Source organism: Prionailurus bengalensis, chromosome C1 (genome assembly GCF_016509475.1).
Source record: "Prionailurus bengalensis isolate Pbe53 chromosome C1, Fcat_Pben_1.1_paternal_pri, whole genome shotgun sequence".
NCBI lineage: Eukaryota > Metazoa > Chordata > Mammalia > Carnivora > Felidae > Prionailurus > Prionailurus bengalensis.
Genome location: NC_057345.1, coordinates 62,713,167 through 62,740,962, shown reverse-complemented (window position 1 = coordinate 62,740,962; position 27,796 = coordinate 62,713,167). Strand labels below are relative to the sequence as shown.

Sequence of the window (27,796 nt, the reverse complement as noted above, 5' to 3'; positions counted from 1 at the left end):
TATGACCAGCTTGCTGGCCTTCTATTCCTGTCTCTGGAGAGTGCAGTTTTTAATCTGAAGAATTTGTTTTATATTATGGAAAATTCTTAGCTATTGCTATTTTTGATATTTCCTCTTATCTAATTTTTGCATTTTACTTGTACTAAAATGGTAAAAATGAGCATCCATAAATACACTACCCTGCTTAAGAACCACAAACACTACCATGCTATAGAGTCAAACTTTGTTCTTCCCTGCTCTTGTCCCTTTCCTACTTATTTTTTAGTTTTGCATGACTTTTCAGGTATAAAGGTGATGTCATACTAAGTCTTCTTTGACTCACTAGTCCTAAAATCTAAAATTAGATTTCTAAAGTGAATCTATGTTGTTGAGGATATAGTTCATTTATTTCACTGTTATATACTATTCCATTGTAGGAATATATCATTCCATTCTCCTGCTGGGTTGTTTTGTGGGCTTTTTTTTTTTTCCTATTGTAATCAATCCTGCTATGGATATTTTTATGCAAATTTTCTGGCACATAAATGCAAGGGGTTCTCCAGGGTATGCATTTAGGAGTGAATTTGCCCATGTTGAACTTGAGAAAATTCCAAATAATTTTTCACAGTGAGTGAGTCAATACACTATAGCTAGTAATGTGGAAAAGTTCCTGTTGTTTCCTATCTATGCCTATATGCTATTATCAGACTTCTCATTTGTTTGTTTTTGTTTTTGCTTTTATTTGTTTTGTTTTGCCAATCTAGTAGGTATAAAATGGCATTGTATTGTTGTTTTAACTTGGTTTCCAAGATTACTAATGTGATTAAACTTTTTATCACATGCTAATTTGCCATTTATGTTTCCTCTCTTATGAGATGCATGTTTATGTATTTTGACCATTTATCTGTTGAGTTTTGTGTCTTTTATTGTTGAAAGATTCTATTTTAAATATACACTAATCCTTAATCCTTTGCTGATCATAGCTGTTAAGTATATCTTCTCCCTTGTATTGCTGCTTGTACTTTTTTCTTTATTTTTTAGGTGGAAGCGATGGAACTAGATACTTTATTTTCCTCACCAGTTATAGCATGACAACAACTTCCTAACATGTGTTATAGTTAATTCTCAACTTTTTCTTAAAGAAAGGTTGCTTTACCCCTTCACCCACCATCATTTTGAAGGTCAGTTTTGTTTCCTTTCCTCTCCAAATGAAATTTTCCACAGAGCTCAAGCAGATCTTTCTTCTGACATCCTTTTCAAGTCTGTTAATAACATATAGTAGAGGTAGGGACAGGAAACAGTGTAAGTAGGGGCCACTACTCCTGAGGGCAGAACCAAAGAGTCACCCACTATTTTCAAGATTGACCTAAACTTCTTTGTCTTGGCTTTAGCAACATTGGCTTTAATATCTGGGGCCAGTAATTTACAACTTTTTGAGATTTATGATCTGTTTCACTTTGTCCATAGTTTTGCCTTATCATATGGACACCAAAATGTATGCATTCTTTTGGTTTACAGGTGTTTCTCTTCTGCCAACTCAGGAGTGCCTTGGCAGAGGCATACCTCATACTATGCCACCAATGGCATTCTATTTTAGATCTTCAGAACCTTCTGATTTCAGTTGCTCATGAAGCCTGAAATCTCCAGGAGCATCTAGTCGGACTTACTCTGAGCTAACTATTGCGTAGTGTGTGTTTGACCTGAGAAGGTTTACCTCTTGAGGCTGTTACCCAGGAGAGTGCTGATGAGGACCTTGGGCTTCACTGTTCACTCCTTTAAGGATCGAGACTCCCCATCAGTAAATAGCCTGTAGCAATTGATTAGGAGGATGATGTCCAGAAAGGGTGAGCAATCAGAAGTAGCATGTGCCAGGGAGCAGGAAGGTCACATGTGGCTCTGCAGACAGAGGGGGAACTAGATATCACTACTAAGGAACATGTGAACACGTTTATTTGATTTCTTTGGATAAATTTAACTTTAAAAAACCTGTTTGGAGGTATAATTGACATAAAGAAAATAATCCATACTTAAAGTATACAATTTGATACAATTTGACTTATGTATTCCTGTGAAAAATTACCACAACTAAGATAATTCATTACCCCCAAATGTTTCCTCCTATAACTTTGCAATTCTCCCTCCTATCCTTTCCTGCACCTCCTTCCACTTCCAGGCAGACACAGATCTATTCTCTGGCATTATGTATTAGTTTTCATTTTGTAGAATTTTATGTAAATGGAATAAAAAGTACATACTCTGCCTTAGGGGGTGGAATTCTAGGTTCTTTCACTCAGCATAATTATTTGAGATTCATCCATATTGTACATATTGATAACTTTTCTTTTTATTACTGAATAGTATTCTACATCAGTATAACAGTTTGTGTGTTTATTTGCATGTTTATGCATTTGTATTGTTTCCAGAGTTTACCACTTACAAATAAAGCTGCTATTAACATTCAAATACAGGTCTTTCTGTGGACATATGCTTTCGTTAGTCTTGGGCAGATACTTAATAATGGAATCACTGAATCACATGGTAGATGTGTTTAACTTTAGAAGACTGATAAACTGTCAAAGTGATTCCACCATTTTACATTCCCATCAGCAGTGTATGAGAGTTCCAGTTGTTTCCATATTCTTGCCAACACTTAGTATGATTGAATTTTTTATTTTATCTTTTGTAACAGGTGTATAATGACATCTCAATTTGGTTTTAACTTGTAATAACAAATAATAACTGCTAATAATAATAACTGATGATGCTGAGCACTTTTTCACGTCTTATTTTTGCAATCCAGATATCTTCTTTGGTAAAGTGTCTATTCAAATCTTTGCCCATTTAAAAAATTGAATTGTGTTATTTCCTTAGTTTATTGTATTTATTTACTGATGTATAGTTGACACACAATGTTACATTAGTTTCAGGTGTACAACATAGTGATTCAACAGCTCCCTATGTTGGACTGTGTTCACCACAATTGTAGTTACCGTCTGTCACTGTATAACGTGGTTACAATACCATTGATTATATTCTCTATGTTGTGCCTTTCATCCCTGTGACTTACTCAGTCACTTCATAACTGGAAGCCTGTACCTCCCATTCCCCTTCATCCATTTTTTCCATCTCTTATGCCCCTCCTCTCTGGAAACCACCAGTTTGTTTTCTGTATTTATGGATCTATTTCTGCTTTTTTTTGTTGTTGTTCATTTGTTTTGTTTTCTTAGATTCCACATATAACTGAAATCATATGGTATCTGGCTTTCTCTGTCTGACTTATTTCACTTAGCATAATACCCTCTTGGTCCAGCCATGTTGTCATAAATGGCAAGATCTCATTCTTACATAACTGAGTAATGTTCTATTATATATATATATCCATCTTTTTTATAATATATAATATATTTATATATATTATAATTATATATTTATATATACATATTTAATTAATTAATATATGTCACATCATAGACCCTTAGGTTGCTTCCATATCTTGGCTAATGTAAATAATACACCCCCAGTATATGTTGTTTTCTCATAATTGAATCTTGAGAGTTATTTATAAATATGTTATAGATACAAGTCCTTTATCAAGTGGATGATTTGCAAATATTTTCTCCCAGTCTATGGCTTGTCTTTATTCTCTTTCATAAAGTAGAAGTTTTTAACTTTGAGAAAACCCAATTTATTATTTTGTTCTTTTAATGCATCAATATTTTGGTGTTGTATCTACAACATGAATTTTAATGTCAAATTTTCCAATGTTTCTTTTATGGCTAAGACTTTTTGTGTTTGGTTTAAGATATAATTCCAAGTCTGGTGTCATAAATATGTCACCTTATATTTTTGTTAAAAGTTTTAAAGTTTTTAATTTTTTATTGATATGGAATTGTTTTTTATATATGTTGCAGGTAAGGAACCCATTTCATTGTTTTCTAAATGAATACTCACTTGACCAAGAATAATTTATTAAATATCCATCCTGTCCCTATTGCATCAATTAGATAAACTCAGTTATGCTGTAGTAACAAATAATCCAAAAATGCCTATGACATAACATAGTAATAGTCTATTTCTCAGCTCATGCTATATGTGTGAGACAAGTCAACTTGGACCCTGCTCATCATAGTCACTCCCTGTTGCCAATGTTGATGGAAGCACTGTTCTGATATATGCTTCTAGAATTACTTTGAAAGAGGAAGAGAAACACAAATTAGTGACTGGCTTTTGAAGCTTTTTCAAGGAAGTAACATACTTGTTCTCACATTTTTTTGACCAATATAAGTCACAGATTCACACCTACCATCAAAGAGAAGGGGAAACTGCAATCCTTTCATGTACCTAGAAGGAAAAGACAAGGAAATATAATTAATAATATAATATTAATAAATAAATAAATAGTATTAATAACTATATTAATGATGTATCTACAAAGGTACCTATGTAATATATCTATTTTCATATGTGTGTGGATTTGCTTCTGAGCTTTTTATTGATCATTTTTTCTATTTTTTTCTAACTTGAATTGTACTGCAATTCTTAATTACTGTCGCTTTGTAGGTTTTGGCATCTGCTAAGACAAGTCTCTCCAGAACAGACTAAAGGTAAGAAATAAGGACAGAAATAAAACTTAACAAAGATGAAAGGGTTAAAGTTCTAGGGAATACAGCATGAGTTAGGAGTCATGAGTTTCTTGTGGTGACTAAGCTAACCAGGGATAAAGGGCATAATGAGATGGCATCAAAGCATATAGGGTAGGAGATGTTCTAAAGTGATTTTTATTCAGGAGTATAACCTCCTTTAGAATAGAATCTGTGGTGCTCGCTTCGGCAGCACATATACTAAAATTGGAACGATACAGAGAAGATTAGCATGGCCCCTGCGCAAGGATGACACGCAAATTCGTGAAGCGTTCCATATTTTTCTCTTGCACTGTTGGTGGGAATGCAAATTGGTGCAGCCGCTCTGGAAAGCAGTGTGGAGGTTCCTCAGAAAGCTAAAAATAGACCTACCCTATGACCCAGCAATAGCACTGCTAGGAATTTATCCAAGGGATACAGGAGTACTGATGCATAGGGGCACTTGTACCCCAATGTTTATAGCAGCACTCTCAACAATAGCCAAATTATGGAAAGAGCCTAAATGTCCATCAACTGATGAATGGATAAAGAAATTGTGGTTTATATACACAATGGAGTACTACATGGCAATGAGAAAAAATGAAATATGGCCTTTTGTAGCAACGTGGATGGAACTGGAGAGTGTGATGCTAAGTGAAATAAGCCATACAGAGAAAGACAGATACCATATGGTTTCACTCTTATGTGGATCCTGAGAAACTTAACAGGAACCCATGGGGGAGGGGAAGGAAAAAAAAAAAAGAGGTTAGAATGGGAGAGAGCCAAAGCATAAGAGACTGTTAAAAACTGAGAACAAACTGAGGGTTGATGGGGGGTGGGAGGGAGGAGAGGGTGGGTGATGGGTATTGAGGAGGGCACCTTTTGGGATGAGCACTGGGTGTTGTATGGAAACCAATTTGTCAATAAATTTCATAAAAAAAAAAAAGAATAGAATCTGTGCCTGATTTATCTTTTTACCACCGATTGCTTACCCTCCCCCAGTCAACAAAGGACTTGACACTTTATAGGTGCTCAGTAAATAAATATTTATTGAGTGAATTTTTGAATGAATAGTTCATGTTATATAAACTCATAGTAGCAAAGAACACCTTGCTCATGGATATTCACTCCTCTTCTACTTTTTGTCACTATCTCAGAGAAAACAAGAATGTATATTGGTGCAACCATTGTGGAAAACAGTATGGAAGTTCCTAAAAAATTAAAAATAGAACTACCATATAACCCAATAATTCCAATGCTGGGTATATTTACACAAAGAATATAAAAACATTAATTTGAAAAGATATGTGCATCCCTATGTTTATTGGAGTATTATTTACAAAAGCCAAGATATGAAAACAACTTAAGTATCCATTGATAGATGAATGGATGAGGAAGATATGTAATGGAATATTAATCAGCCATAAAAAAGAATTAAATCTTGCCATTTATGGCAACATGGGTGAACCTAGAGGGTATTCTGCTAAGTGAAATAAGTCAGACAGAGAAAGACAAATACCTTATTATTTCACTTATATGTGGAATCTAAGAAACAAAACAAAACAAACAGAAACAGAAATACAAAGAAAAAACTGGTGGTTGCCATGGGGAGTTGAATGAAATAGGTGAAGAGGATTAAGAGGCACAAACTTCCAGTTATAGTATAAAAAAAATCTGCAAAGTAACATGGACTTTAGAATTTGGCCCTTTGACCAGCAGTCCAACAATGCTACACCCCCTTAGGTAGCCAAATAATCCTTGGGGGACCTGCTAGACAATCCTGTAGTATGACATTGAAAGAATATGTGGTCTCCTTCTTGCTTTATTTTAAGCTTTGGAAAAATTACATAATAATAGTGTAACCATAATGGTATATACTGCAAAAATATGTAAGAAGATGTCATGAGGAAAGAATATTTTCTCTTGTGCAACAGTGTTATGCTCAATTGATACCAAGGTTTACACTCTTCAGGCAGAGATGGGCTTTTTCTCCTTAATCCTTGGAAGATCAAAGTTATGGGGAAAGGTTTTGTGAAAGATATGAGGCTGTATCTGACTCATAAAGTGGAGATTGAAATAAAGAATGTGACATTAGAATAAAATAATGTGGGTTCGCTATTAGCTAAAATGTGGGGTTTTGCTTAATTTTGTTTTAGCTGTCTCTTAAGACAACAGATTAGATTTTAATAAAGAAAAGAATAAAAAGAGAACAGGGCTGTGAGAGTCAAAGAACAAAAGAGAATTTAAAAAAAATGTAATTAAAATCACATCTGTCTGAAGGGGCTCAAGCGATAGCATTCATTCATTCATTCATTCATTCAAGACCATATTCCCATTCTGGCAGAGTGTCTCAAGCCTGGAGATGCTACAGAGGACAGTTCAATTAGTTATCATGCACCATGCTGTCCACCACTCACACTCACATTGCCATATAGTTTTAATAGAGATGCTTGAATTTGTTCTGAACTAAGAAATGTAATCTTAGTTACATTTGTGAACAAAGGCAGGAGTCAAACATCCCTCAGGAGTTTAAGCTTGGTGGATAGAACTTGCTGGTAATATTGTGGGAAAGGCACTAAATTTGGTGTATGAAGAACTGTATGCAAAGGTGACTCAGTTAGCAGTGATGGAATTGGGCAAGGCATGTAAGTTTTCAGGGTCTTATTCTCCTCATCTGCAAGTGGAGCAGTAATACCTATATCATGGAGTTGCAGTAAGAATTAGATTAAAGAAGGTATCTTAGTCTGTTGGGGTTGCTATATTAAAATGGCACAGACTAAGTGGCTTATTAACAACAAGAATTTACTTCTCATAGTTCTGAAGGCCAAAGTCCAAGACCAGACTTCCATCATGGTCAGGTGAGAGCCCTCTTCCAGGCACAGACTTCTCATTGTATCCTGTATTCAGAGAAGGGGCTAGGGAACTCTTTGGCCCTCTTTTATTATAAGAGCACTCAATCCCATTCATATACTTAGAGCCTCCCATAGGCCCCACCTCCTAATACCATCACTTTGAGATTAGATTTCTAACATACTAATTTTGAGAGAAAGCATACATTTGGACCATAGCAGAAGGTATATGAAAGTACTTTGTTAATAATTAATGTAAAGGGAAATCTTGTTTTCTTGATCTTGCCCTTTGCTGGCCAGGAAGTTTCCAGTAACCTCATGAATTGGCTTTTTCTTTGACCTATTTTCCAGAGCACAGTGATTGAAGCGTAAAATAACCTGCCATTTTCAAGCACAAGTCCTCTAGCTATGCTCTATATGGCCTTTTATTTTAACTATCATTAAGAAGTTCCAAAAAAAAAAAAGTTCCAAGCATTCTTCAGGAAGAAGCTGGAACAGATTTCTGCCTGTACCTATAACTGTTTTATTTTATTTTATTTTACTTTACTTTTTAAGGATAGGCCCAACACATCTGGACTATGGTGGGATGTTTAGAGACATCATTTTTTGAAAGTCTTGACAGGAGGATTTGGAGCACATGTTGCATGCCCTGTCACTTTTTACTTCCATCTGGTAAACAGAAGCCTAGTTGGGACTCACAAGGGAGAATGATTTATGCATTTTAGTGGAGACCCCATTTATAACATTCATAAAGCAAGATAAAGTCAGTGGGTTATTTTATTTATTTAAATACTTCTACTCTGCCTCATTCCACAAAAGATTTGAGGGAGTTAGGTAGGAGAGTTGATTGAGAGCTAGTATATTACTTAACAAGCTGTCAAAATTATAGTGAAATTAGCTCTAAGTGTTGATTTAGTTGTATTCTTTGTAGAATTTATATAAGACAATATATGTTACAGTGGCTATGTCTATGCAGAGAAAATTACATGAAAAATATGTGTGCAATTCAAGATGCTAAGGACAATTCTTTCGGTTTCAATAGCATTGACAGCATTGACATATAAATATATGCATATGTGTATGTATATATATAAAATATCATACATATATATGATTTTTCTTGAATTACCTGAATTTCATGGTTTCCTAGTTACTGTGCTCAGTATTAGTGGTTCATTGACAGAAAACTTGCAGAAATACTTTGTCAGGCAATTTTTTCAGGGATACTCCATCAGCACAAAACTGAATTATGAGGTCTGTCAGTCAGTAAATGCTTGACCAGAACTTCTGATTTCTTTACTGCCATGTATTTCTTAGGCAGATACCATTGATGAATCAGTACATTCTGTTTCATGTATATAAAACCAGTCTGATGTCACATCTTATTGTGTATATACATTTATCCTTTGTTCTGAGTAGGTTACTACATCTGCCCTTGTTCATGGAAGCCAGGAATCCTTTTTCACTTTGTGGATATTTTATCATCTCCAGGACTAAGTTTAATCAGAGAACAGTAATATTGGGGGAAAAATTGATTAAGGCCAGATCTTTCTTACTTCTCATTATTTTAAAAGAAACTGAATTTGGAACAGGCAGACAAAGTGGTCATTCATTAAATACTTTCCAGGAAGTAAAACATATTTAAAGTTAATTCCCCAATATTTGAGGTATATATAACGTGTTAATCCCTACCTGTACTTGTATTTTTTATACTTTCATTCTCTCCCTGCCATTATTAAGTGAAGCACAAAAATCGTTACTTTTAAAAAAAATTAACTAAACCCATTTAAATAAATTTATTTTGAGAGAATCCCATTGGGAACTTAAAATGACTGGGTCATTCTTGAGTGTTTAGGCATTCATCTTTACGCCAAATATTTATGAGCTTCTACTATGCATGAGATGCTTTGATAAGGCAGAGGATTTAGCAGAGAACCAAATAGACCTGTTCCCTGCCTTTATGATCTTTACAGTTTAGACAGGGAGAAAAACAGTAAACAACTAACCACAAAAATAGGCATGTATTAAGAAAATGAGATAAGTACAATGAAGGAAAAATACAGATTTCTATGATTGAAAATAAAAGAGCACCTAATTTAGATTGAGAGAACAGGAAAAGCTTCTTTGGAAATTACAATTGAATGGGTAAAATACTGGAAGGGTTGATTGAAGGTGTCTAAGAAATGAGAGATTGTCAGTATGTCTGAAGAATTAGTGATGGAAGGAGAGAGTGGAACAAGGCAAAACCAAGAGGTAGATTCAGGTCAATTCATAGGCAACTGAGGGCTATGCTACAGTTTTAAAATTTGATCTTAAATGCATTGGAAGTCATCGAAGGGTTTTAAAGAGATCTAAAAAATATATGATTTGTATTTTTAAAAGATTCTCTGACTTCTGGTTGTGTGGAGAATAGACTGCAAAAGAACAAAGGTGAAGAGAGATAGGGTTTTTCAGTGAGGGATATCTGTTAGAAGATTACTGCATATGGCTAGGTGAGAGATGATGGTAATTTGCATCAGATTAATGGCAGTCAGTGGAGACAAAGTGAAGTGGGGCATATATTATGAGGGCAGTAAAATTGGCCATGGGATGGATTGGATGAGCCAACGAAATAGAATGAGTTATTAAGAATGGCTTCCATTTTCCTTCATGAGCAACCAGGTGGATGGAGGCACACGGATGCACAGAAATGGAGAAGAGTGAAACAGGAGCAGATTTAACAAAACTGAGAATTAAAAACCTGAAGTTAGGGATCATTATTCTAGAAATATTGAGAAGAAAGATATAATGAAAGATAGACATTTGGAGTAGCAGAGGAGAAATCTTGAAGATGACAGTACCTTTAGTGAAAGTTCAACAGGGATAGAACTTGAGTGATAGTCCTCATACTTAAGGTGAACAGTGGGCCTTGGTGCTTCAGTAAGAGCCTCAGAAGCAGACACAAGGACTCTTGATTACTGACAACTTGTTTGCCTTTGAACAAATCACAATAGGTTATATGGGCCTCTACTCATTCATCTGTTCAATGAAGATGCTGGATGAGATAAGGTACATTTTTATTCCAGAATTACATGATTTTATGCAGTGGGAGACAGCAGGAGTTTGTGAGTCACAGAGTTCAATTTCTAGGTCTATAACATGGGACTAATATTAATGATGTAGCAGATTAACGTGCCTTGCATATAGAAATGCCTTTCTTCCTTTCTTTACTTTTGATGCCAATCAGTAGTTCTTATTACTTTTGGAAATTAGTCATACACTTTATTTTCTAAAATTCGAGAGACAAACTTGGAGTAGAAGCCCAGCATCTGTACATGCTTACGTGCTTTATTATCATCATGTGATTCTACTTGTCTGAGGATCTGTTTTCTCATTTGTAAAATGAAGTGGCAATTTTTAACTTATAAAGTTGCTATAATATTTGAATGAAATAATGTATTCCACGGACCTAACAAAGTATATGGAACATTGTAGAGTCAAAAGATTTGATTCTCTTTTCCTTTATTCCTTAAGTAAAAAAAAATACTGGGGCACCTGGATGGCTCAGTTGGTTAAGCTTCCGACTTCAACTCAGGTCATGATCTTGTGGTTCATGAGTTCAAGCCCCGTGTCAGGCTCTGTGCTGACAGCTCAGAGCCTGGAGCCTGCTTCAGATTCTGCGTCTCCCTCTCTCTCTACTCCTCCCATGCTCTCACTCTGTCTCTCTCACTCTCTCTCTCTCTCTCTCTCTCAAAAATAAATAAACGTTAAAAAAATATTTGAACTATATTCCTCTCTATAGACTTCATTTCAAGACAAAAACAGAAATTAGGTAAGTAATCTTTAGGCCAGAACTACTTTGTATAGTTACTGGATAACTGATCATTTCATATTTATACCTATATTCAATGGTTACTAAATATTTAGGCAGAGTCAGTAAGTGTGTTAATGCTTTACTGTAACCAGGGAAAGTCAGACTTTCTCAATGGGAAGGGAAAACAGCTCCAAGAACAATGAAAAGCTTCTCTAAGCCTAACTGACATCTGTCTAAGCTTAGTGATATATGTTGTTTAATGCCAATGAAAGTCCAATTTGTATTTTAGTGGCAATGTGATCTTTAAAATAGGTAAGAAGATTCTGGAGTGCTGTGTAAAAGAAAACACCACACATACTCCCTTTGACTTTACAGCAAGCCTGATTTGGGAGCCCTTAAAATCAGTGAGTTACTCAATCTTCTCTCAGGAGCACTTTTCAGTAGCATCCAATTTCCTACCTCTCAGACCTGAGGTTGTCTTAAGTGAATTGCTGAAGAGAAGACAAAAGGTCCATCCCATAACATTCTTAGCATACAGAGGCCAGGTTAAATGGGATTCCTAGCACTTTTGTGTTTCAAACGCTGGCTTAGGTCACAGGTGGCTGTAATTGTGTCTGGCAAGGCTAAGAGCATCTTGAAATTTTGGCCAACCTGCTTTCTTCACCCAGCCTTTAAAATCCAAGAATTAGGAGGTTCAAAAAATACAAGTTTAAGGTTTTATCACCTTAGGCCCTGAATATTACAATAAACCCTAATTCCTATCTCTCCCTCTAATCTCTCTGCCACCGATTTCTCTCTCCTTCAGTTTTCTGTCTCTAATTCTGACTTCTCTCAGATTAATCTTCCTAAAATAGCTCTTGAATGAAGTCTCACCTCATCTTAAAACTTTTCATTCTCTATTAAACAAAGTGTAAACTCTATAAGGTGGCAAAATCTGACCCTTAGCTAGCTGCCTAGATTTTTCTTTCTCATTATAATCCTTCGTGAACCTGACATACAAGGCATATGTAATATCTTGAGATCTTGCCAAATCTCAGAGGTAGTGCCAGAAGCAGGATATATATCCTGTTTAGTTTTGAAATTCAGAAAATTTTCCCTTATTTCTCCTTCCCTAGCACATGGGAATCCTTATATTTTATGCCAAAAAAATTGCTTTCATGTATCTTCAAGGTATTCTAACTATGCTCATGCACCCCTTTCCCTAAATATTATTTTGAAACAAAAACCAGTCATCCTTATAAGATCTTTCTACTTTCTCCCCCAACTTACAGGCATAAAGGTCTCATCAACTTTCTTGAAACTAGATTGAAATACAAAAGGCAGGGAGAAAAAAACCTATGAAGTGATTTTCATTGAAATAGTTCAGAGATAAAGAAACTGAGAACAATGAGCAACTTGGCCAAATGTACACACCTATTTAATGGTGAAACCAGTATCTAAAGGCAGGTCTACCTGCCTTTATAGCATAGTCTTTTGCGTGGTATATACAGGCCCCTGTCATGTCCCCCTGAATGCCTACAAGGAACAGAAATGTGACTCTAAAATTTTGTTTTCTGGAAGCTGAAGGTTAAAGTTTTTTAGTTTACTGCAAAAGGAAAAAGGATGGTAGCTAACACTGACTGGCAGTGTTCTCATTTTAACTTGTGAAAGTGAATACTCAAAATATTGAGAGGTTGATAGCTCATTAAGTATGCTCTAAGGCTGTACCAGAGAAAAACATGGGTGTTAGTTAGAGAGAAATGGGGCTCTTGAGTACTGGCAATAACTGAGTACATGCTGAGGTAATTCAAATGCATAATCAAGTGGAGTAGCAGGCCAAGAAAGTCCAAATACCAGTTAGAACGTACATATGTTGGACTAACTTAGGGGTGCTTGGTCTAATAGCTTCAAGGAAAGCATAGACTGAGTCAGGAACATGAGTATGAAGCGTGCCAGAGAAACCTTATTCAATTAAGGAAAAATTGGCAAAATTAGCAATCATATACTAAGATATAAAGGAACAAGGAGTTGAGTAATCCTACATGATTGTCAGGTCAAAAAAAAAAAGTGATGAAGTAACAGTTGAATTTGTTAGGTATGTATTTTATCAACCATATTTATAGACCATTGTTGTTTTTATTTCTTAAGCAAAATGTCATGGGTTTCTCCAGACACCTGGCCTTAATGGAATTAAATGATATTATAGTGATATAGTGGACAATAAGAGGACTTTGGAGCCAGAGAGACCCAGTTCAAATCCTAATTCACCATTGCCTGTTTCTGTAGGTTCTGTTGGAACACTAGCATGTCTCATGTTCATTTGCATATTGTCTGTGGCTGTCTTCAAGCTACAATGGTATTGTTGAGACAATAGAGACTATATGGATCATAAAGCCTCAAATATTTACTATCTGGCCCATTATAGGAAAGTTTACCAATTTCTGGTTTAAAAAAGCAATAATTTATTCTTGTTTAATAGTCTGTAGGTTGGCTGAAGCAGTTCTGTTCCATGTATGTTTACTCTGGGGCATAACATGTGTAGTACCATCTGATAGAGGGAAAACTTCATGGTGATGAAAATTCAAGAGAGCAAATCTCTTCAGGGCTAGGCTCAAAACTGTTGCTTCTACCCATATACATTGGCAAAAGGAAGTCAAATGACCAGGTCTAAAGTCAAGGGACAGAGAAATACACTGTACTCATGATGAGGCAAGAATGTGGATGTAGAGGGCACCTGGGTGGCTCAGTCGGTTAAGCGTCCAACTCTTGGTTTCGGCTCAGGTCATGATCTCATGGTTTCATGAGTTCAAGCCCTGTGTCAGGCTCTGTGCTGGTAGTGTGGAGCCTGCTTGGGATTCTCTCTCTCTCTCTCTCTCTCTCTCTCTCTCTCTGCACTTCCCCATTCGTGCTGTCTCTGTCTCTCTCAAAATAAATAAGCTTAACCAAAGGAGTGTGGATGTAGGGAGGGATGAAGAATTGAGGTCAATAATTCAATCTACTACAGTAGGCAAAGTAATTTTCTCTGTGCTTATCTGGGGGATAGCATCCCAGGTAGAGTAAACAACCAGTGCAAGAATCCTGAGGCAAGAGAATCCCTGGTATATTTCTGGTATATTTGAGAAACAACAAGGAGATCAGTAGGTCAACAATGCAGTGAGTGAGAGGGAGAATAATAGGAACTGAGATTGGAGAAGTGATGGAGGATAGTGTGGAGAGAGCATAATCATCGATACAAGGTTATGAGCAGAAGAATGACAAAATTTGACTTACATTTTAAGTCATGAATCTCTCTGACTCCTGTGTTGAGAATACATTAGTTTATTTAAAAGGGAAGTTTAGAAGCTATTTCAGTAATCCAAGTAGGAGATAGTAGTGAGTGGCCACAGTGGAGGTGGTGAGAAAGATTAAATTTTGTATATATTTTGATGTCAGGACCAAGAGGATTTCCTGACAGATTGGATGAAGGAAGTGAGAAATAGAGAGGAGTCAAGGATGACTTCCACATGTTTGGTCTGAATAGTGGAAATGATGTAGTTACTGTCAAGTAAGTTGGAAAAGACTGCAGCCTGAGTAGTTTTGAGGGGAAGAAGTTTGCGAGGGACATATTGAGTGTGTGATGTCTTCTAGACATCCAGTGGGGTTATCAAATAGGCAAGAGGATACCCAAGACTGAAGTTGGGGAGAAAAGCTGTGTTAAAGATATGCATTTGAGCATCACTGGCTTATGGGTGGTGTTTTAAAACAGTAAGACTGGATTCATTCACTAAATGAGTTAGCACTGGAGAATAGGTCTAAAGATTGAGTGCTGGGGCATACCTATGTTAAAAGTTCTAGGAGGAGAAGAAGAACAAGGAAATATGCCTAAGATGGAGGAGCTGATGAGAGAGGATGAAAACCATTGTTGATTAATATAGACATTTTATGGGAAAGGCAGAAATCAGACCTAAGTTGCTTCGTTTGTCTTGGTTTTCAGGTAGGGAAGGCTGGCTTCCCCTTCAGCACCATCACTGACTGTCTTTTCAGATGTGCCTTGGCTGTAATGTCAGCACAAACTGGAGCTGAAGCACTGACTTAATTGTTATAGGAAATTTTAGGACAAGTGTACCTCAGAGATATTGTGGGTTTGGTCCCAGATCACCTCAATAGGGACTATCGCAATAAATCAAGTCAAATGAATTTGTTGGTTTCCCAGTGCATATAAAAGTTATGTTTCCACTATACAGTAGTCTATTAAGTATAAAATAACATTGTGTATAAAATAACAAATGTACATACCTTAATTTAAAAATACTTTGTTGTGGGCCACCTGGGTGGCACAATCAGTTAAGCATTCAACTCTTAGGCTCAGGTCATGATCTCACAGTTTGTGGGTTCAAGCCCCTCATTGGGTTCTGTGTTGATGGCACCGAACCTCCTTGGGATTCTCTCTCTCTCTGTCTCTCTCTGCCCCTCCCCTGCTGGTGCTCTCTCTCTCTCTTTCTCTCTCTCTCTCTTTCAAAATAAATAAACTGAAATACATACATACATACATACATACATACTTACATACATACATACATTGTGTTGCTAAAAAATACTAACCATCATCTGAGTTCTTTAGCTTGTAACCTTTTCGCTGGTGCCTCCAACATTTTGCCCCAATCTGACAGCGAATGACTGATCAGGGTGGTGGTTGCTGAATGTTGAGGTGGTTGTGGTAATTTCTTAAAATGAGGTAACAGTGAAATTTACAGCACCAATGGACTCTTCCTTTCATGAACAATTTTTGCATAGCATACAATGATGTTGATAGCATTTTACTCACAATGAAACTTCTTTTAAAATTGGAGTCAATCCTCTCAAATCTTGTCACTGCTTTATCAACTAACTTTATGTAATATTCTAAATCCTCTCTTGTCATTTCAACAGTCTTCACAGGATCTTCACTAGAAGTAGACTCCCTCTCGAGAAACCACTTTCTTTGCTCATCCGTGAGAAGCAACTCCTCATCCATGAAAGTTTAATCATGAGAGTACAGCAATTCAGTCACATCTTCAGACACCATTTATAATTCTAGTTTCCTGCTATTTCCACCACATCTGCATTTACTTCCTCCACTGAGGTCCTGAATCCTCAAGGTCATTCATGAGGGTTGTAGTCAACTTTTTTCAAACGCCTGTTAATGTTGCTATTGTGGCCTCTAAACCTGAATCACAAATGTTTTTAATAACCATCTAGAATGGTGAATCCTTTTCAGAAGATTTTCAACTGACTTTTCCCAGGTAAGATCCATCAGAGGAGTCACTACCTATAGCAACTGTATTTCTTAAAAAATAAAACTTGAAAATCAAAGTTATTTCTTGATCCTTTGGCTGCAAAATGGATGTTCTGTTAGCAGGCATGAAAAAGATACTAATCTCATTGTACATCTTCATGAGAGCGCTTGGGTGACCAGGTGTATTGTTAATGAGCAGTCATATTTTAAATTAAATATATTTTTTTAATTTTTGAGAGAGAGAGAGTGCCAGAGTGGGGGAGAGGGGCAGAGAGAGTGTGAGAGAGAATTTTAAGCAGGCTCCAAGCTTAGCACAGAGCCCAACATGGGGCTCAATCCCACAACCCTGGGATCATGACCTGAGCCAAAATCAAGAGTCAGACACTCAACTAACTGAGCCACCGAGGCTCCCTGGAGCAGTCATATTTTAAAAGGAATCTTTTAAAAAACTTTTTTTCTGAGCAGTAGATCACAACAGTAGGCTTAAACTGTTCAGTAAATTATGTTGTAAACAGATACACTGTCATCTAGGCTTTGTTGTTCCATTTACAGAGCACAGGCAGAGTAGATTTAGCCTAATTCTTAAGGGCTCTAGGATTTTCAGAATGGTAAATGAGCATTGGCTTCATCTCAAAATCACCAGGTGCATTAACTTCTATGAGATAGCCTGACCCTTGAAGCTTTGAAGACTGACTTCTCTCCAGCTATGAAAGTCCTAGATGACATCTTCTTCCGACATAAGACAATTTTGTCTACAATGAAAATCTGTTGTTTAGCACAGCCACATTTATTAATGATCCTAGCTAGATCTTCTGGATAACTTTTTCCAGCTTCTACATCAGCACTTGCTGCTTCACCTTGCACTTGTGTGTATGGAAATGACTTCTTTCCTTAAACCTCGTGAACCAACCTCTGCTAGCTGCAGACTTTTCTTCTGCAGCTTTATCACCTCTCCCATCCTTCATAGACTTGAAGAGAGTTAGGGCCTTGCTATGGATGAGGCTTCAGCTTAAGGGCATGTTGGTCTTCTATCCAGACCACTAAAACTTTCTCCATGTCAGCAATAAAGCTGTTTCACTTTCTTATCATTCATGTGTTCATTGGAGTAGCACTTGAAATTTCCTTCAGGAATGTTTCCTTTTCACTCCCAACTTGGCTAACTGGTGCAAGAGGCCTAGATTTCAGCCCATCTCACCTTTTGACATGCATTCCTCATGAAGCTTAATCATATCTAGCTTTTGATTTAAAGTGAGAGATATGTGACTCTTTCACTTGAACATTTAGAGGCCATTGAAGGTTACTAACTGGCCTAATTTCAATATTGTCGTGTTTCAGGGAATAGGGAGGCCTGATGAGGAGAAACAAGGGACAGCCAGCCAGTGGGGCAGACAGAATGCACACAGCATTTATTAAATTAACTGTCTTATATGGGTGCAGTTCATGGTTCCCTAAAATAGTTACAGTAGTAACATCCAAGATTACTGGTCACAGATTCACCGTAACAAATCTAATAAAATAAAAAAAATTGAAATATGGCTAGAATTATCAAAATGTGGTAGAGACATGAAGTAAGCAAATGCTGTTGGAAAAATGGTGCCAGTAGACTTGCTCAACACAGCATTGCCACAAACTTTCAATTTATAAAAAGTGCAATATCCGTGAAGTGCAATACAACAAGGTATGCCTGTATTATGCCGTCACGGCCAGTTAATTCCCAGAGCCATGGGTTGGTAGGGGTTGAAGGGATGGATTAATTTGAATGTTAGCATTTCCTGATGAATCTCAATTTCTAAGTTCATTCCTTTTATTTTCCTGGTGGCTATCTCAGAAAGGAGCCCTATCATAAATCTTATATAAACACCAAATCATAAATTTATACAGCTGAATTATTTCATTTCACAATTTAGCACCTCAAAAGTTCTAAGCCTGATATAGAGGAACATTTGTGATCTGGGTCCTGATTCTCTCTGCCATCATTTCTCTCCTTACTCCCCCCACTTAACTTGTTCCAGACAAGTTGACAGACTATACTTCCAGTTCCCTGAATGGGATACTATCTCTTTTGCCTCCTGGTGTTTGCATGTGGCCTTCTCTTGGGATATTTTCTCTATCCATCAACTGGTCAGCTATTTGTTCATTTTTAGATTCTCAGTTTAAATGTTACCTTCTCAGTTTTCCTTGATTCTTTAGATCCTGATTTGGATCTGCAAAATTCCCACATGATAGCTGTTAGTAAACAGTATTATAATTGCCTATATTTTTGTTCATTTCTCCCTCTATAACAGGGCTTGGCAAACTTTTTTTGTATAGGGACAGATAGTAAATATTTTAGACTTTGTGGGCCATACAGTCTCTGTCACAACTTGACACTGTCATTGTAGGATAGCCATAGAAAATCAGTCTTAGACAAAACATGATCAAATTATTATGTCCTAATAAAACTTTATTTATAAAAACAGGCAATGGATTCGATATGTCCCATAATAGTAGGAAATATATTTTGTTGACTGTTATGTCCCCACAATGTAGCATAGTCCCTGAAACACAATAAGAATTCCACAAACATTTATTTAGGGAATAAAGGGCAATCTCATAAGTGTGGCCAAGAAAATAACCTCACTGTGACCATGAAAAAGTTGTACAATTTAAGTAAATTTTTGTGCATTCTTTCAAAGCAGTCATCAGTCCTTAATTTTTTTTTTTCTTTGCTCCTATCTAAAATCAGCATGTGTTTGAATGGTCCAACTCAGTTTTTCTAATTTATCCTGCATGGTAAGGCAGTTGTTACAGATACATGAGGGCTGTACATTTCAAGATGTGGCTGGGAATGGTGGATATTTTTCCTCTTTTCATGCAGTGTGGTGGAGTTGTCCCTGAGATCAAGTCTGCGCATTGTAGTTATTGGGAGTCTGGTATTTATTGACCATTCCTGTCTCTCTGCAGTGCATGGAATTTGAGTAAGCGGTGATTCATTTGCAGAGATATCATTTATTTAGATTCATTTAATGGAGCTTCATGTGGTTTCTCAGCCATGGTTTACTTCCCCAAATTATGAACGGGAAATCAGGAGGTTTACGAGAATTTTGGCTTGTACCTTTGCCAGGTAATGAGTAAAACATGGTGTAGGGGATGAGAAGCTATATTTGTGGTAGTCACATCTTTTAACCAGACATTGTTAGGATGTTGAGCCAGATTTGGTCAGATGAGCAAGTTAATCCCTGGGAAGTCTCATTACTTCTGGGTTATTTAAAAGAAAAGGAAAATAATAGAAAAGATGCTTGTATTTTTAAAGTGACCCCAAAAACCATAATTATTTCCACTTCTTCCAGATTTAACTGTACTTTATGTAGTACCAGAGGAGTTTTAGTTGGTTTTGTGCACCAACCAAACCCAGATGAAAAGGGGCTTTAATACTCCACCTATCCTTAAGTGGCTACATGAGCTAGGAATGGTGAAAGGCTCAGCCTGCCCCTGGTGCAGACATCTGACACTGCACTCACCAGCATGAGCAGAACTGACCACTTCTGTGAGTTGAAGTACTATGTCAGGCCAAGTGGTCTTTCAACTAGAGATGAATTATAATAAAAGCTGTTCACATTTTAAAGTTAAATGCAGACTAAAGAGGAAAAGAGGTTAATGAGAAGTTAGAATAAAAGAGTGATTATTAGAAAAGAGGCCATAAACAGCAGTAAATTTTTTTAAAATTACTTTATGTTTACATTCATATTTATGTAGTGTTTCATAGGGCAAAATAAATTCCTAAATAACTTTTACACTTATTTCTTCAATAGCTCTCTGAACTAGGAAGGGTTAAACACCTTTACTTATGATGGGGTTATGTCCTGATAAACCCATTGTAAGTTGAAAATATCATAAATCAGAAATGCACCAAATACACTTAACCTGCTGAACATCATAGCTTAGCTAGCCTACCTTAAACATGCTCAGAACACTTATATCAGCCTGCAATTGGGCAAAATCGTCTCACACAAAGCCTATTGTATAATAAAGTGTTGCATATCTCATGTAATTTATTGAGTACACTACTGAAAGTGAGACACAGAATGCCTGGCAGTGTATCAGTTGTTTACCCTGGTGACCACAGGACTGACTGGAAACTGCGCTCACTGCTGCTGCCCAGCAGTACAGGACAGTATTGTACCACATGTTGCTAGCCTGGAAAAAGACCAAAATTCAGAATTCAAAGGACAGTGTCATCTAGATGCATATACTTCTTGCACCATTACAAAGTTGAAAAATTGTTAAGTTGAACCATTGGAAGTCAGGGACCATCCGTATCTCTTTTTGCAAACGACAAAACGGACTTTCAAAAAGAGATTAAATGACTTGGTCACACCCAGTAGAGATCTTTATGGTAAAAGAGGGAAAGGTCTGTGCTTAATTTTCATTGCCACTGACCTGCATAATTCACTGCTTTTTCTTCCATAGTTTCTTTTCAAATTCTAAACCTTGAGATTTCAGGGCTCAAGGATTGGATTTCTGTTGGCCAACATTTTCCCTATGTCCTGATAACTTGGTTTGGTTATTTCTTCCATTGGTTCCCATTGGTCTCATAGTCCAGTGCATTGGCCTAGGGAGAGGTGAAAATGGAGGAATAGAGGCTTGGTGAAATAGTGATCAGGCGCAGGAAGATTTTTGTGTACTGAGTGAAAAAGGAAGTTTTAAATAAAAGTAAGCCTAGCAGTTGCCGTAAGAAAACAAGGAGGCATTCCCCACATACAAGGAGGCATTATTTTTTTTCTTGTGTATTAGTGTAATTGTTGACATTATTCAGGGCTATAGTCATTTTGTAAAGAACAGAAAGCACACATCCATCTTATAGTGGTCAATTAAAAGGTGTATAAATGAATATTTTAGCAAGCAGGATCAGTTGTAGTTTCCACTTGAGTAAGAATGCTACACCGGTTTTCTTTTGGGCTGGGTCTATAGGCCATATGAGTAGATTTTTCTGCTTTGAGTTTAGAATGTAAACTTGATTCTTCGAGATTTGATCCCTGGTGTTCTCAGATGGCACACTGCTAGGTGGAAGAAAACTTCCACCAGATAACGAGATGTTATCTGCTTTACATGTACCCTGATGCTGTCATTGCATATTAATGCTGCATTTGTTTATATGTCTTGGAAACATTTCAAATTTGTGCCCATATTTTCTTCACTAGCAGATTCTCACTCAGGATACCCTACTGGAAACTACCACCTTACATTTATGTAAACAATGATCTAACCGTGCAAAATGTTTTAGATACAAATCCCAGATGCCCTTTTCTGTGTCAGGGAAGGTGCCCCAGAGCTTACTGCAGCCAGACCCAGTTAAACTTATACACATGGAAATGCTGTGCTTTGTTTGCATTAATACCTTTGTCCTCACGTTTTCTGCTCTGTTTTAACACATGGAGTTAGTTCCTCAGGCTTCATACCAATCACTGAATATGGAATTCTTTCATCTAGTGGCAGATATTTAACATTTGCCTTCACATTTGTGTCTGTGTGCTGTTCCTCAATTTCAAAAGAAACTCTAATCCTATAGATGACTGGCCTTGGGTTGTTATTGTCATTATTATCATCATCCACGTTATTTCCTGCCAGTTTTTCAGGTCACTTCTGGTTCACTATCAGAAGAGGAATCAGACTACAGGAAGTTAAGGGTTAAGCAAAATTTGAAAACACAGATTAAAATAATTTGGTGTATTCACATAGAAGAGCAGGAAAAACAGAAGGGTACAGTTGGTTCCAAGAATAATAATCAGTTTATAGAATGATAGAACTCTGAACCAAGATTTAAAATAGTCAGGTGGCTACTCAGTTCACCAATCTTTGACCCCTGTCATTATCTTTACAACATCACCAGTTTCTTCCTTTCATAAGCCAGTGACTTTGGATGTGGGTATTGAAAGGGCAAATGGCCTAGAAGCCAAGAAACCTGGATTCAAGATCTGACTTCGCTCCTTGGAAAAGAGACTTAGAGTCTCTGAGTTTGTTTTTCCAGCTGTAAAATGAGATTAGTGACAATTGCCTGCCTCCTCTAAGAGATTAAGGTGAGGTAAACATAAGAGAATGTGGAAGCATTTATAAAATTCTACAGTTTTATGCCTACAACAGGAATTTTTACATTGAGCATTATTTCTATACTCAGTTACATTATATATCAATAATTTATTATGCTCCCACAAATTTTTTAGAAGAGGTACTCTACTTGTTAGGAATGTGGACTTGGGGACCAAGGCTGCTGTTTCTCAGCAGTAATTTTTGTATTGTATATGTTGAAGAGCAAGTGCTGACAGAACCCACCTAATTAAATGTAAACAATCAAACAAACAACAACAACAGAACAGAAGAATGGAAGCATATGTGATAAATGGAAGAGGTGAGAAACGATGGGATTCCAGAGAGTTCTTGATAAAGTGTGAGCTTGAGCTGAGTTTCTTGCTCTGGGGTTTTGGTAATATCCCTGATTCTTCATAATAAATCTCTCTTTACTAAGGTTAGTTTAAATGTGGCTTACTGATTTTGAAATAATCCAAGGGACCTGATTGTGAAGAAAGAGAATATTGAGTTATATTGTCTTTGGTGACATCTGAATAGGCTAGTTGAATGTCACAGTTGGTCAATGATTTATTTTTTATTTTTTTAATGTTTATTTATTTTGGTGATATAGAGAGACAGAATGGGGGAGGGGCAGAGAGAGAGGGAGACAGAATCCAAAGCAGGTTCCAGGCTAGGTTCTGAGCCATCAGCACAGAGCCTGACGTGGGGCTCAAAGCCATGAGGTGAGGGATCACCATCTGGCCTGAAGTCAGACGCTCAACCAACTGAGCCACCCAGGCACCCCAAGTCACTGATTATTTTTATATTTATTTAGCAAAATTATTTTGTGCTGAAAGGGGGGCTTCTCTACCTTGGAAATCTAAAATAATTATTAAGACATATTTCAATCTTTACAGGAGACTTTTGAACTAAATGGCATCACCAGTGATGTAGAATCATGGAAAGAACATGGACTAGGGTCAGATGGCCTCTCATCTTAGTCTTAGTTCTATATATGTGATGTTTGTTATGCTGCTTCATTCATCAGGGCCTCAGTGTCCCCATATGTGAGATGTGGACATTGGAATTGATGAGTTTCCATGCCCTTGCATCTCTAATAATCTCATTATTCTACTACTGGTAGTGCTTCAATGGTGTTATCCCAGGTGGTTGACATAAAATAAAATTTTTTTCAGGATGACTAAATGGTAATAATTAATTGATAATAATTATTGTGTAGATTAAAATGCTAACTAATAGAATCTGAGTCAGGCAAATAGCAAAGACATTTAAACAACCAGAAAATAAAATACATTGAAGGATTAAGAAAACTGAATCCCTAAATCAGCAACTATGGATCACACAACTGGCTTAGAGTATTTCTTTTTCCCAACCTGAAATTTTGGCAAATCTATGGGACACAATTAAGTCTATCAGGTACTACTTCACTCAAAAAAAAAAAAAAAAAGATGTTTGGGATAGTTTTATAGAATAGAGATGGGTCTCAACCGTTTCAGTTTTTTCCCAAACCATCTACTTGGAATTTCCTTTTCATACCACCAACCATTTACCAAGAGACAAGGATCCCACTGTTTAATTTGCCAGATGACAATTTAAAAGTGTTTGGATGTTAAAGAAAGGGAATATGCACACGAAGCCGACTGGATAGGGCTGAGCAAAGGCTATAAATGGGTAAATGTCCTATTGAATAATAATATACCAGGTAATATACCAGAGGCTATCGACATAAGCCTGTTATCCTACAGATAGGAAAAGAATCGGTAATGGTGCTCCCACAAATGGTAATTCATGGTCTGTAGATGTTGGCACAGAATTTGTTAGTCTTCTTGGCACTGTCCCTGGGCTATAGTCAAAGCCTTCTAATGCTCACTCCTATCTTCTCCCTGTGTTTATCCTTGTTATGTTTTATTACTTCTGGTCCCATGATCAAGAGGATACCACATCTCCAATTCCTTAATGTCCTCAGTTCCAGTGATTATCATCTATTTCCTCAAGGGCTAAGGATAAGAGTAGGGCAGGGAAGATGGAAAAGGTAGGGTTTTCTGACATCTTTTCTATTCTCCTCTTATTTCTAGAATTACAGCATAAACTCTTTGCTTTTCTTCCCTTGAAACTTCTGTTTTAATTCTCAAGAACCCATTTTGGCAGTAAAAAAAAAATATTGTTTGTTTCTTTTTTCTTTGCCTCCCATTTATAACAACTTTAATTGAATAACTAACTTGACTAACAAGAGGAAGGGCCACATAAAAGGAAGTCTAGAAAAGAAAAGAACAAAGAGTAATATTTTAAGTTAGGGGTTGTCAAACTATAGCCAGAATATCAGCCACCTGTTTTTATAAATAAATTTTTATTGGGACTCAACCACTTTCATTCGTTTATGTATTGTCTATGGCTTCTTTTGAACTACAATGACAGAGTTAAATATTTGTGACAGAGACTGGATGCTTTAAATACCATTAACATGCTGCTGACTCAGAATTTTATCACCAACCCTCGTCTTTCCTCTGAATTCAACTACATTTTACCTTCACTGCCACCACTTCAGTTAAAGCCACCTTTATATATTGCCTAAACTCCTGTTTCCATTCTTGCCACTGCCTTCCATCCATTCTGTGTCCAGGAGCCAAAGTGATATTTTTAAAGGCTGAATAGGATCATATTAGTTTCCTACTTTATACAATAAGGGTGCCTGGGTGGCTCAGTTGGTTGAGCATCTGACTCTTATTTTGGCTCAGGTCATGATACCAGGGTCATGGGATCAAGCCCCACATCTGGCTCCATGCTGAGCATGGAGCCTGCCTCAGTTTCTCTCTCTCTCTCTCTCTCTCTCTCTCTCTCTCTCTCTCTCTCTCTTTCCCTCTGACCCTCTCCCCTTCCCATGCTCTCACTATCTCTCTCTAAAAAACAAAACAAAACTAACAAAACAAAAGCAAACCAAAACAAAACTACACAATGACTTTGACTGCCATTAGAATAAAATCTAAGTTCCTGACTATGACCTAAAACAGGGGTGAGCAAACTATAGCTTACAAGCTAAATCCAGCCTAACATCTCTTTTTGGAACACAGCCATGCGCACTTATTTACTTACTGTTTATGGCTATTTAGTGCTGGAGTGGCATAAATTAATAGTTGCAACAGAGACTGTATGTCCTAAAAAACCTACAATATTTACTATCTGGCTTATTAAGAAAATATTTGCCAACCCCAAATCCATTACATCTTCATATTGGGGGTGGGGATAGAAAAAGAAAGAAAAAATAAAACAATAATTACACACACACACACACACACAAACACACACGTGCACACGCAAATTGATGAAGAGTACTTGAAGTCCAAGTTAAGGAATTTTGAGTGTCTTTGGTTTCACTGTTATCTCTTTAGACATGCCACGAATTTTGCCAGTCATTCTATGACTTATCCAGCAAATTTCCTGATAGAATTTCTAAGTTTGTGCCTTTCTAAGAATTCTGCCAGTAGAGCAGATACATTCTTGAAAAAGTGCCTGTGTTGATGTAATTAGAATACTACTTATGTCTCAGGATGAACATGTTTTGTAGAAAACCAGTTTTTCCAATTTTTAAATATAAGTGGGAAAATAGCTTTGCTACTCAAAAGTTTGCATCAAAATCAATTTCTCAGGAATATATCTGCTCTTGTACATAGGTAAACACCAACTTGGTCTTTCCTTCTAGAATTTGTCCAGGTGATTTCAGGCCAAGGAATCCCTGTGAGGCTGCTTAAAATCTCTCCTGCTATATAGTCAGAGCTTCTTGTACATGCTTTGGCCTTGTAGAATCAAGAAATGTGTTTAAAGTAAGGGTGGGCATGAAGGAAGGAGGAAGAAATCAGCACTGTATTTCCCCAGCAATAGAGAGCATTCCATAACATTTTCATAATATTCATATAATATTTTCAGGTGATAAATACCCAGAATTATGTTGCTACACTTATAAATTTTATTATACTGCCACAGTCTCTACTCCCTAATATTGATTGCCAAATAAATACAGGTATCCCTGCTTTTCCAAGGCTCTCCTTAAGTTCACTTTTATGAAAGACCTACATTAGTACGAAAAGAAATTCAAAGATTTTCACTTTTACAAAGAGAGCTGTCACTGACTAATTAATGTAGGTCTTTCGTAAAAGCAAAGTGGTGAAACACAAACTTATGGAAAGCAAGGGGCACTTTTTACTCCATTTCAGCTTATGAAAGATTTCATAGGAACACTGTACTTTCAGAGAGAGAGTAAGGGAAGCCTGTACTGCCAGAACTTGAAACTGCACAGTGTATGGTATGCAGTAAGCACATAAATACATTTGTTGAACAACCATAGCAAAACATAAAAAGGTGGAGGGTTTTCTTTTCTTTTCTTGTCTTGTCTTGTCTTTTCTTGTCTTTTCTTTTTCTTTTCTTTTTTGGCTTATTTATTTTTCAGAGTTTTTTTGTGGTGAAGAAAACATATATAAAATCTACCATCTTCACCATTTTTAAGTGTATAGTTGAGGAGTAGCAACAATATTCACATTGTTGTGAAATAGATCTCTTTCACCTTGCAAATATGAAACTTTATGCCAGTTGGACTACTTTAGATACCTCATAAGTGGAATTATACAGTATTGATCTTTTTGTAACTGATTTACTTCATTACTTCATAATGTCATCAAGGTTTATCCATGTTGTAGTGTGTCACCTCCTTTTTAAGGCTGAATAATATCCCATTGTATACCACATTTTGTTTATCCATTTACCCACTGGCTGACATCTAGGTTGCTTCCACCTGTTGACTATTGTGAATAGTTCCGCTGTGAACATGACTGTGAAAACACAAGTCTCTTTTCAATTCTTTGGGGCAAATACCCAGAAGTGAGATTGGTGGATAATATAGTAATTCTATTCTGAATTTTAAGAAAGTTTTATTTAGTATAATTTAACTTAACATATTAGAACTTTCTTTTCATACCTGTATGGTCTGTTTCCCAATATGGTTTAATAAAAGCTATGAAGAGCATAAGAGACATAGTTTTACTATGGGCAAGAGAATGAGGTCACAGTGGAAACATAGTAAGATCATGCCAAAAATGCTAGGTAGAGTTGAGGTCCCAGTTTAGGCTGGTGATCAGAAATTTTTTTTTTTTCAACGTTTTTTATTTATTTTTGGGACAGAGAGAGACAGAGCATGAACGGGGGAGGGGCAGAGAGAGAGGGAGACACAGAATCGGAAACAGGCTCCAGGCTCCGAGCCATCAGCCCA

The 27,796-nt window shown here is 36.7% G+C and overlaps 1 non-coding gene across 1 annotated transcript; it reads left to right on the top strand.

The window, feature by feature from the left end:
* Positions 1-4,796: 4,796 nt before the first annotated feature.
* On the top strand, positions 4,797-4,903 carry LOC122482209. The gene has a single exon (XR_006297016.1). It is a non-coding gene; the product is annotated as a U6 spliceosomal RNA (small nuclear RNA).
* The last annotated feature ends 22,893 nt before the right edge of the window (positions 4,904-27,796 follow it).